The following is a 13,235-nucleotide window of genomic DNA, read 5'->3' as shown; positions in this document are numbered from 1 at the left end:
TTTTGGAACATGTATGTTTATATGCTCACTGTTTGACTAGTATTGCATGGAAGTCATCCTTTAACTGCATATCATGCAAATATAAATAATTGATTTATAATACAGTATGTATGGTTTAGAATGATTTAAATAACCAATTATTGATTTAAACATTCATGTGAAGTGTTACCTTCAAGTGTTTCCTATTTCCATTTCACAGGCAGCTCTTGAGTTATGACAGTAATGCAGCCCATGGATACAATTGTGCTTTCAACAGCAGCACGGTGTGTGGATGTTATATGCGCTGTGTGACGTCGAAGGGTGGGTGTGTGTGTGTGTGTGTGTGTGTGTGTAGAGAGAGAGAGAGAGAGAGAGAGAGAGAGAGAGAGAGAGAGAGAGAGAGAGAGAGAGAGAGAGAGCAGTTGAAATAGGGAGAGCTGGAATAGCGGGTCACTCTCAGTTGAAGGATGGAGTAAGAGCGCGTGTGTTATACTCTTAAAGGACTGTGAGGGTTTGTCAGTCTCTGGAACACATACACCGCAGATCTGACGCACCGTTTCTGTCTATCCGGAGGAACACGACAGGTAACGATTGACATATGACGCCTTTATGCGCTTCTTTCACTTTCCGCTCTCGGTGTTTCACGGAATAGACGCGCTGCACCGGGATGAACAAGGAGTTTGCTTACGTCTCCATGGCTTTAGTCTACACAGTCGTGGGTTTGAATAGAAAATCATAAACCTTCTTCATCATCATAAACCATAACGCTTTATTGTTTATGCAAGTGAATGCCAAAAAGAGCGATTAAATGCATGTTGAGTTGTATGTTTGTAATACGTAAGTGTAGCCTGTTTTAACAAGTTTATGCTTGACACTTGGTGTGTGCAGCCGAGTATCTGTGTCAAAACCTAGTGAGCTGCCTACCTGGACAGCACTTTTGGGCATCATGTGGGATGCGCAACATTGGTGGTCATCGGTCGGAACGCTCGTGATGCCCGGTACTGTGGTCTAGGTAGGCAGCGTTTTGCAACCCAGCCCATGTGTGATTTGTGGCTCTGCATTCCGCTGCTCTGGCTGCATTTATTTGATTAAAACTCGTTTCAACTCGTTGTAAGATATAAGGGTTGTGGGCGCACATAGCTATCCAGTAGGATTTTAGGCTAACATATCAACGTGTAAGGGGAAGTGTTGTTGTAACTTGTCACAATTTCTCTTTTTAACACATTGCTTCGCTAGCTCATTTTAAATGGCCCTGCGGTGTGTCAAATTCATTATAAAAGTAATACAAATATTGCATGTAGTTTCTCGGTTATGATCATGAAGGCAGCATGCACAATAATTATTTAATTAGCGAGATGCTGTTTAAAAAGTGTTGCAGAATACTGTATATGATGTCATCAACACATACAGTATATTGATAATTCAGAAACAGATCATATAAGGATCCTGTATGTAGCTATTGTACTTGATAAAAAAATCTTAACTTAATCACAGATTATATAGATAATATAATTTAATACAGCTCATGTTTATAAAATCAGCACATGATTTAACTTTAGTATAGGCTACTTATTTTTTATAGAGTAGGCTGTTTATTCACTTCATTGCTATTGTATATAATAATTTATCATTTAAAAAAATATTTATCAATTTATAAAACATGTATTATATTTATTTAGCCTATTATAGCAATATAATAAATGAATGTTCTGTTTACAAACTTGTCCGCATAATCATATTACTTTTTACATATTATTATTTATTTTATTTCTTTTAATGCACACACATTTGCAAATGTTTATAACGTTATCTAACCCAAGGATTTCCAAACCTTTTGATGCCAAAGACCTCCAGATATCATTGCGAGGGACCTGCTTCCTAATATTATATATATATATATATATATATATATATATATATATATATATATATATATATATATATATATATAAAAGCTTTTAATTTTTTTCCCCCAAAACAATGCAATTGGCTATTATATTGTCATTGTTCTTAAATCAAAACAAACAACATTTTACCCACAAAAGAGTATAATTATATGTTTGTTATTATTATTATTATTATTATTATACTTTTGAAAGCATGGCTGTCAAAATAATTGTGATTAATCTATTGATGTCCAACCAATCTTTTGAAAGCAAAATGAAACAGTTCTAATATTAAATTCAGTAAATGTATTATTTTTTATTGAATTAATGCTAGATATTTAATATCTCAAGTAAACATATTATAGTAACTTTAACAGCCCTAAAAATAAATAAATTAATTAATTTAAAAAATATTTTTTGCTTGTTTGTTTTTCTCAAATTTTGACCCTCTAGCAACCCATTATGCCCCCCTGGAGGACCTGGAGCCCCGTTTGAAAACCCCTGATCTAATCTATAGTGAAAACATTTATTAAGACTCACCAGCATTAATAGTTTTATATTATATACTGCTTAATGGTATGATCTTATTGCTTATTGCTTCTGAAACATTGGCATCTGTCTAACATATTTATATTTTTGTTTTAATCTGATTATATATAAGTTGTGTAAATAAATTGCACTAAGTGGTGCTTTTGAGACATTAGCTTTAGAGCAAAGTGCATTACAAATTCATATATACATTCATAATGGGGGCACAAGGACAGTGTTGTATTTCGGATAGGGATGTTAATGTCAATTTATTTACATGCAGTAATAACATTTGATCTGGAGAGCAGATGTGATCTAGTGTAGGTGAGTAATCACATTGGCAGACAGCAGAACAGTCCTGCCATTTTTCAAATCACTCACAGCTGAGCATGTATTTGATCATTGTGATGTATTTCCTGCAGCACAAGTGCATACAGAGTCACATGAGTCCCACACATGTGGATGAATGTTATTCACAGTCACAGTTCATCGGTTGTTTGTGAGTGAAGCCCACTATAAGTTTCTTTTACAGAGAACCGGTCTGTTGTGGTTCCACATCTAATCTGCAATACAGTAAGAAGCTCTTGAAAATGACAAGCTAAAGTTGATTGTTGGTTATTGTATTGCTGTTCAGGTATAACATACAGTATACCCTACTGCAATATCTGAAGGTGTTTGTTTGGATCTGTGGTTAGGTGTTGATACGTGACTTGTTTTCGCAGTTTGACTTACATCATGAGGTTTATAATTAATAATGCACAAGATATTGTTACAATAAACACAGTGCTAGAATATATTTTAAATAATTGGACATTTGCTATATAGATTTCACTGCTCTTTCTGTCATGGCAGAATTATGTTTTTAGATTTGTGTTAAGTTTTGGAGCTGCAGGAGTGTTTTCTTCATGTTCAGTGTTTTCAGAGGTTTTTTTTTTCTTAATTAAAAACAACTGATTTTACATGCCCCAGCGTTTTAAATTTGTGCAGCATATTTGTAATTTTCGGTGGCAGTTTTGCCCTGAGCGCTGGTTAATTTCAAACCCTGATGTACAGTACACTGGATTAATAGATTAGGCTACCAAGGAAAATTACTGTATTTTATCTCCCACACTATAAAACATTTTTAGTGTGAATTTACAGTAAATTCCTGCTACTAGTTGCATGACTTTCACTGTATATTTTACAGTACTATTTCTACAATTTATTTAAATTAAAAGACAACTGTATACTGTGACTGCAGTAAACAGGGCCAGGAAACTACTGTAATGTAGCAGTGCAATTTTAGAATCACAATTATAAACTGTATATAGTTTTTAACCTGCGATGTTTGTTACTTGTCACCATTGTTGAGTGTTGATATCTTTGCGTACCTGGTATGGTATATGTGCAATAACAGATCAATCATATCACAGAATGGCATTGCAAGCATCACTTCCAAATTGTTTAATTACAACTATTTTTTTTATTTTCTTACAAATGCATTACATAGTGTAGACTATATATCTTGGCCAAACTAAGTCAATCTCTAAATCAAAGTAATTTTCTCCCTGCAGCACATGCAGTGCAAATAATCTTTTTCATTAAACACAATTGCATCAGCTTGGAGAAAATGTATTAATAATAAAAATAAAAAATAAATTCAAGGGAACACTAAACACCATAATGGTTTAGACACAATTATTCCACAATGCAGTGTGATATTGTTATTTCTTTTTTACAGTAATTTGTTGTTTTAACAGAAAATGTCATAGACTGCATTGATTTTACAGTAAAATTCTGAAAGCAGTATTTGAATGTAAGATTTCTTTTATTTTTTATTATTAATTATTGGTAGAATGCATACAGGAAAACTCTGAATGTTTTGACCAGACTTTAGGTTGTGATTTTGCCCATTGATGCAATTATTGGTTGTTGCTGTTTAGCCCGTTTATTTGTCAGTTTGGCCAATATGTATGTAAATGTAGGTACAAGTGAGTTTTAAAAATATATACACTGGCGGCCAAAAGTTTGGAATAATGTACAGATTTTGCTGTTTCTGAAGGAAATTGGTACTTTAATTCACCAAAGTGGTATTCAGCTGATCACAAAGTATAGTCAGAACATTACTGATGTAGAAAACAGCACCATCACTATTTGAAAAAAGTCATTTTTGATCAAATCTAGACAGGCCCCATTTCCAGCAGCCATCACTCCAACACCTTATCCTTGAGTAATCATGCTAAATTGATCATTTGGTACTAGAAAATCACTTGCCATTATATCAAACACTGCTGAAAGCTATTTGGTTTGTTAAACAAAGCTTAACATTGTCTTTGTGTTTGTTTTTGAGTTGCCACAGTATGCAATAGACTGGCATGTCTTAAGGTCAATATTAGGTCAAAAATGGCAAAAAAAGAAACAGCTTTCTCTAGAAACTCATCAGTCAGTCATTGTTTTGAGGAATGAAGGTTATACAATGCTTGAAATTGCCAAAAAACTGAAGATTTCATACAAAGGTGTACACTACAGTCTTCAAAGACAAAGGACAACTGGCTCTAACAAGGACAGAAAGAGATGTGGAAGGCCAGATGTACAACTAAACAAGAGGATAAGTACATCAGAGTCTCTAGTGTGAGAAATAGATGCCTCACATGTCCTCAGCTGACAGCTTCATTGAATTCTACCCGCTCAACACCAGTTTCATGTACAACAGTAAAGAGAAGACTCAGGGGTGCAGGCCTTATGGGAAGAATTTAAAAGAAAAAGCCACTTTTGAAACAGAAAATCAAAAAGAAAAGTTTAGAGTGGGCAAAGAAACACAGACATTGGACAACAGATAATTGGAAAAGAGTGTTATGGATCTTAACCCCATTGAGCTTTTGTGGGATCAGCTACACTGTAAGGTGTGTGAGAAGTGCCCGACAAGACAGTCACAACTATGGCAAGTGTTACAGGAAGTGTGGGGTGAAATGTCACCTGAGTATCTGGACAAACTGACAGCTAGAATGTCAAAGATCTGCAAAGCTGTCATTGCTGCACATGGAGGATTTTTTGATGAGAACTCTTTGAAGTAGTTTAAGAAGTTCTGAACATTTCTTTTCAAATTGTAATAGTAATTTTTCATGTTATTAATGTCCTGACTATACATTGTGATCAACTGAATGCCACTTTGGTGAATAAAAGTACCAATTTCTTTCCATAAGAGCAAAATCTGTACATTATTCCAAACTTTTGGCCACCAGTGTATATAACACAAATAATTTTTGTGATTGCTTAAAGATGCATAACTGCTAAAATATAGATGTTGTAACGTAAGTTAACTGTTTGTTCTTTAACATGCTGGAAAAACCAGTAAGACACTTACCGTCTCTAATAAGAGAAAATTCTCAAATAACTGCATCAGATGTAAAAGAAGAAATCTAGACAGGCAGAACTTCAATACAGTTAAAAAAATTTTAAATGTGAAAAGAATGTACATTAAATATTCTACAGTAAAAAGCAAAGTAAAGTAAAAAGCAGATACTCATAGTTCAAGTAGGTTGGTATTTTAACATTATTAGTTAATTAAATATACGGTCAAATATTCTGGCACTAAAATGCTTACATTGTAATTTTATGCTGAATTTCTGGCAACCACAGCTGCCACTTTTTATCATAATTAAAACAACTATTATCAAGCCAATAATGAAAATAGCCAATAAAGCATACATTGGAAATAAAGTGTGGTGGTTTGTCGTGACACAACTGTAAGTGACAAGAGGAAGTATTCAATGACTCTCACAGACTTAAGGCATTAGTAAAATGCAAATGATTGGCAACCACGTTTAAAAAATAAAAAAATAAAATAAAATCTTTATTATATGTAATGTTCATTCTTTTCAAATATGATTAGATTCTGGTCAAAGACACGCCTTGGTGAATATTGCACATACTTTGACACACCCTCACCGAACACTTTATTAGGTACACCTGTACATCATCTTATTCATGTGATTATCTAATCAGCAAAACAAACAAAAAACATCCAGTGAGCGGCAGTTCTGCGGACGGAACGCCTTGTTGATGAGAGAGGTCAACGAACAATTGCCAGACTGACAGCAGAAGACCACGTTGGCTTCCACTTCTGTCAGCAAAGAATAGAAAGCTGAGGGTGCAGTGGGCACAGGCTCACCAAAACTGGACAGTTAAAGAGATGAAAAACATCACCTGGTCTGACAAATCTGGATTTCTGCTGAGGAACACAGATCTTGGCTCTTGGCTGACAGAACTGGAACCCAAAGTGATCTTGTGCTGTTTGTAGCCCATCTGCCTCAAGGTTTGACATGTGCATTCTGAGATGTTATTCTGCTCACTACAATTGTACAGAGGGGTTATCTGAGTTACTGTAGCCTTTCTGTCAGCTTGAACCAGTCTGGTCATTCTCTGTTGACCTCTCTCATCAACAAGACGTTTCCATCCGCAGAACTGCCGCTCACTGGGTGTTTTTTTATTTCTGGCACCATTCTGAGTAAATTCTAGAGACTGTTGTGTGTGAAAATCCCAGGAGATCAGCAGTTACAGAAATACACAAACCAGCCCGTCTGGCACCAACAATCATGCCATGGTCGAAATCACTGAGATAACATTTTCCCCCCATTGTGATGGTTGATGTGAACATTAACTGAAGCTCCTGACCCGTATCCTGCACTGCTGCCACATGATTGGATGATTAGATAATCGCATGAATAGGTGTACCTATTAAAGTGGTCAGCAAGGTTAATAGCAGGTCTCTGTGGTTGCTGTGCAGTGGTATACATAGTAGCAGATAAATAGGTGTTTCACGTCTTAGCTTTTATTGTTTGTAATATTTAAATTCAGAAATATTTCACATACGTATTCAAATGCACATAATTATTCACAGTTTTTCTCCAGATAAAAATTTAAGTAAAGTAAAAAGCCTTTAATAGACCTTCTTCACATCAGCGCCATCTTTGATTTTTGAAGGGAATAACAACAAGGCTGTGAGGGATAGACGTACAGTCTCTTCAATGGGTTGTACAGTTTAAACTGTTTTTGTATCATTCCTCTGACGAAACAATTAAAAAATATCTTTCCAAGAAATTTCAGTAAACAAAAAACTCCAGACAACATGAAAATTAGATTTGATTTAGGAACTTTTTGATAGCTTTATACAGTGCATGTCATTAAAGACCGTGTAAAGCCCTATGCACACATGCAGTGACAGTATCGCTTGATGTCGCTAGTCTCTATACTGTGAAGTCACTAGTGGCCGTTCCTACTGCCGTCGCTCTAACATTATTGGTGGACTGAATGTTTGGCCATATCTCTTCTGATCCCAGAAAGGTAATTTGCCAGTAAATCTAAGATATCATTCTAATTTGACAAGGAATCAGTTTTCTTGTCTCTAAGGATCCATATTCTGCAGGGGAGAGTGTGAATGATCAGGAGAGAACATGAACGATCTATGAATATACGAATCAAACTCACTCAGACTGCTGACAGTTTCTTTTCCACACATCATTTTATTATATCCATGTATGTGGTTAAAGACAAATCATATTGGGTTGCCACCCTACCAGGATTTTCCACAATTGTCACGGTTTTTGGCCGTCCATCCAGGAAAAATTCGATTCCGTTCAAAATGTCCCGGAATTTGAAAATTTCAGGCAATGTGAGAAAGGTGCTACTCAGCCTGACAGGAACAATTCAAGGCACCTTGGAACAGTGGGCATAATTTCATGACACATTCAGACAAATTAACCCTTGTTCATAAGCACACTATGCAAGGAGGAGAATCAAACACATTCATAAGAAAGTCAGATTAATTTTAATGAAAGGTTTGTTCGGATGATTGAGATTTTTCACTTTTGTGTGAATGATTCTTTTAACTTTAGCCTACATCCTATTTCACTGATGTTCTGGAAAACACGTCCAAAAGAGGAATGTCCTTCCTTTTACTGTAAGATCTCTTGGCCAACACTTAAAGGTAAAAAAAAAATAAAAATTTAAGGCTTATGCATTTAATTTGTATTTTTTTTATTTTGTTAAAGAATACTCAGTACAATTTGATGGAAATTTGTTATGAAATTTATAACAAATAAATCTTGAAATGCACTGTTAATCTTGAAAATACTGTATTTTTTGAGTGAATGTTTATGTACATTTATTTGAAGTTACTCTAATTTTCATATATATATATATATACACATTTCAATTTCATGACAAAATGTAATCAAGTTAAAATGTGTTATATTTAACAAAATAAAATAAAATAAAATAAATAATTAAATATTTCAAGTTTTATTATTCTAAAGTAGTTAAAAATGACACTTCATTTTAATGGAATTTTGTTATGAAATTTAAATATGTATCTTAAAAATAGGCAAAAATGTTTTTTTTTTTTTTTTTTTTTTTTTTTTTTTTTTGAGGGCCAATGTGGAAACCCTATATAGAACAGTGAAATCACTCACAGAAACTTCTCCTCTGTCTTGTCTCCACTCAAATCCATAGAGCTAGTCGCTTAGTGGCTGGAAGTCACTTCATTTGTGTACGGGGCTTAAGTCTATCCCTCCCAGCCTCATTTTCATTACCGTCAAAAATCTAAGATGGCACTACTGTGAATAAGGTCTATATTAACAGAGATGTGCTACATCTGATGTCTTTCACAAACTTAACTTCATATCAACTCCCTTCCTGAAAAGACTACTGTTTTAGATCTCAATATTAGTGTGGGAAATTGCACTTCATCATCTTATCTTTGTCATGATATGTCTCAAAATGCAGCCAATTTATCATCACTTTTTGTATTTCTGCCTTGTTAGTATGTTAAATTAGCAGTTAAATGCTGTTAATGGCTGGCAAGGGCTGCTGTTGGGCTTTACGTATAAGTACTAGAGCATCTGTTAAAAGTATTTATACTTTACTAGAGTTAAAGTATCAAACTCAGTAGGACGCTGCAATACTTTATGGACAGTTGACGTGACAAGTAATTTCACTCTCGCCATAATTTTTTCTTTTATATTTTAATAATTTGGCTAAATAGCAAAGAACACTGATTTTGATCCACTACACGGATGGCTTTTGCTGTCTCCGTGTTTATATCACCGTCTCCCACTGATTGCGTTTAAATGTGCTCTTCCTGCGAATGTTGCCGGGGGAGAATAGGGTTGGGGGCCACCCTGCAGCCACGTGCCCTGGGGCTTTAGCCCCTGTAAATCTGTGCATTAATGCTGGCCTGCCCATATGAGAATAGATACATTTTGTTTTTGAAACATTTGATGCAAATAAAATACACATCTTCACTGCTGGTTCAAAACGTCTTCCTTGAATTCCTTCAGCATTTAATGTCTGTGAGCAAAGCAGCTTTCTGTGCTTTAGCGCCACCAATTGCATTAGTATGGTAACTGCAACAGCTCCTAAAACACGATTCAAAGCTCGTATTTTATCGGTCTGGGCATTTCAATGCTGAACATAGAAAGAAAACAAAAAACAATCAAAACACTCACCTTAAAAAAACTTGCTTTGTCTATGCAATAATGCTTGCTCCCAGTGTATCCGGCAAGAAAGTTAATGTTCAATCATTTGTCAAATACCCTCATAAAAAAATCTTTGGGTCTAATAAGATAAAAATGTTCACAGTGTGAGTTCTTACAATAGATGCTTCTTATTTCTCATACAGTATAATGTGAGTATGCAATACAAAATTCAAGATATCAGTGAGATTCAACCTTCTGTGCTTTCCTGCATGCTTTTGTGTTGAACTTAACATGCAGAAAAGAGTGCTTTAGTGAGCGTTCTATCACTGCAGTTCTATTATAGATAACCCATCTGCCACACAAGCTTTAAATATTTAACATCACAGGGAGTAGTCTTACTATCACAGCAGAGTCTGCATGTATGTGAGCTGGAATGATGTCTGGTTAGCATGAGTCATGCTGGAGCTGTTGTCTCTTAGCTGGTGGTCTTGCATGATGCAGCCCACCCCATCAGGCAGCAATGATGATGGATTCAATGGAGAAAAGATTCCTGCTGCCTCGCTAGAGAAAATGCTGCCACACTAGAGAAGGGACATTATAAGGGGAGACGTCGGACCACTCGTACAACATTTAATGTCCTGCTTTACAGATAAAAGAGCCAATACATTATTTGTTTGTTTACTCAAACATGCATGCACATTAGTTGTACCAGCCTTTTTTTTTTTTTTGAAGCTTAATTTATGATGCCATTGATTTTATTGCTCATTTGAAATCTGTTGTTTGAAGGTAATCTTGAAGACTGATGATATTTCGATTCATATTTTCAGTATGGCTGTCGAGTAAACAGGGACTTTGACTATATAGACTATTGCAGGGTGGATTATGCATTTTTGACATTATAAATCCCAAAGAAAGTTCTACTGACAACCTTTGAACAGCATATTAAATTTGGCATTTGTTCAACATAATGTTAAACTTTGGCACATAACTCTTCCTGCAAAGTATGTGCTACTTGAACAATATCTCAAATCATGCAGCTTGTTGAGTAGAGGTGTGCTATTATTATTCTAAGTGATCAGAAGAGCCCAATCTAATGAAAAAATGTGACTGTTTTTATTTCGTGACTCTTTACAGGTATCGCGGCAGTTCTGAGGTGAAATGTCCACTGTGTGGTGCTAAAAGCAAGTTAAATGTTCTCCCAAACAGATGAGGTTTTTAAAGTGTTAGTTCAGCCAAAAATGAAAATTCTCTCATCATTTACTCACACTCACGCCATTTCAGATGTGTATGACTTTATTTCTTCTGCAGAACACAAATGAAGATTTTTAGAAGAATATTTCAGCTCTGCAGGTCCTCATAATGCAAGTGAATGATGATCAGAAATCTAAAAGTCCAAAAATCACATAAAGGAAACATGAAAGTAATCCATAAGACTCCAGTGGTAAAATTGATATCTTCAAAAGTGATATGATATATGTGGGTGAGAAACAGATCAATATTTAAGTCCTCTCTTACTCTAAATCTCCACTTTCACTTTCACTTTTAAGAAAAACTAAACAGGTGCCACGTGTAACTTTTAGATGTGAAAATGAAGATTTATAGTGAATAAAAAAGGACTTAAATACTGATGTGTTTCTCACTTTCACAGTCATTTAACCACTGGAACCATATGGATTACATTTATGCTGCATTTATGTGCTGTTTGGAGCTTCAAATTTTGATTTCCATTCAGTTGCATCGTATGGACCTACAGAGCTGAGATATTCTTCTAAAAATCTTTGTGTTCTGCAGAAGAAAGTAAGTCGTACACATCTGGGATGGCATGAGAGGGAGTAATTGATGAGAGTATTTTCATTTTTGGGTGAACTAGCCCTTTAAATGTCTATAACTAGAAAAACGTTTTATGTAAGGAATGAATAAAATCCATGAAATTAATTAAATTAAAATAAGAATTCAAATTGTATATGTGCAGGCCTGTTTTGCTAAGTGTAGGATTTAGGAAAATATGGCCTTGACATCTCAGCCTGATGGAGGTACTGCACCATATTTGTTCCAACCTACAAAAAGACAGTAAGAGAGAAAAGCAAAAAGATTAAAGAAAGATGTCAACCCATAATGTAAGCAATCCAACATTCATCGGAATACTGGAAGCATGGTTAATAAATGTATATGTATTTGTGCACCAGTTTGTGATTTTTAACACAACTGTTTGCCTCACTGGTGATGGTTTTAAAGTACAAAGAAAAACTCAGACTTTGATTCTAATATTCGATAGCTCATAATTTATTTATTCATTAATAGTTACCTTATTTTTGTCCCTGACTTTTTTAGACTCTAAACTCATACTTTTTCAATGTTTACCGTGCACACTCACGCTTTTCATGTGTTGGACAAAGCTCCGCATGACACTTGCATAGAGTGGTGTGTTGAAGCCCTGAAGCCCGTGATGCGAGTGTTGTGAAACGGCCTTCGTATCAGTGATGCACCACTCGCGCCCGGTGTAGACAGGGCGATACAGGGTATGAACTAAATTAATCATGTAGGTGATATATTTTGGATTCAAAATGGCAAATTTTGCCGAAAGGAGACATTTGCATTACTGAAAAAATCTGAAAAAGTAAATAAACCTATTCAGTGTCCAATGGGCATTACAGGCTAGCAAAGCCAAAGCTCACGAAGCTAGCGTGACATTTAATAACAGTTGATGTCATATGAGCTGTCCAGTTCTGATTATGGAACAGTATCTTTGCATTGTCTGGTGTACAGTAATGATATTATAGATAAAAACACAGACACAAACCTTATTTCTCTGAATAAATCCTCCAATTTGTCTGCGTTGAGAACTGCTAACTCCTGAAGACGACCCAAAAAACCTGCGTCAGATAAGCTGGGCTGTTCTGACACCACCGCCGGGTTGTTGCATCGGTGGGAGGGGTGAATAGTTCCAACTGTCAGTGAAAATGACCCAGCCACTAATCCAGCGGCTGGATTACACAAAAACTACCCAACAGAGAGAAAATTACCCAATAACCCAACAGGCCCAACCCAGCGTTTGGGTAAAAAACAATAACCCAGCATTTTTTAGAGTGTTCAAACTTTGATTTGAAGCCAAAAAAATAAAATAAATAATAATAATAATAATAATAATTGAGAATTGGACAAAAAGAGAAAGGTACTAGAATGTGTACTTTTTTTTTGAGCGAGTCAAATTCACTCGGTATTAAAAAAATACACCATGACTTATTCAGTCCGTCAGCTTTATAAAAGACATCCTTTATGTGAGCATATAGTTCCCTATCTGTCACTCACTCGATGTTGTGTCGATGTAGTGACACTAGGGGTCACTCTTGGGAGCTCATTCAGCGGAAAATCTTTTGTTGCCTTTTTG

The 13,235-nt window shown here is 35.4% G+C and overlaps 1 protein-coding gene across 1 annotated transcript in view; it reads left to right on the top strand.

Moving 5' to 3' along the window:
* Positions 1 to 453: 453 nt before the first annotated feature.
* Positions 454 to 13,235, top strand: part of LOC127430651 (follistatin-related protein 4-like) — a 376,155-nt gene continuing 363,373 nt past the window's right edge. The window contains exon 1 of the mRNA XM_051680578.1: positions 454 to 563. The gene's annotated coding sequence lies outside the window, so the exon portion shown is untranslated. The remainder of the gene's footprint in view (positions 564 to 13,235) is intronic.

Source organism: Myxocyprinus asiaticus, chromosome 40 (assembly GCF_019703515.2).
Source record: "Myxocyprinus asiaticus isolate MX2 ecotype Aquarium Trade chromosome 40, UBuf_Myxa_2, whole genome shotgun sequence".
NCBI lineage: Eukaryota > Metazoa > Chordata > Actinopteri > Cypriniformes > Catostomidae > Myxocyprinus > Myxocyprinus asiaticus.
Note: the sequence above shows the minus strand (reverse complement) of the source record. Positions and strands in the feature narration are given on the sequence as shown.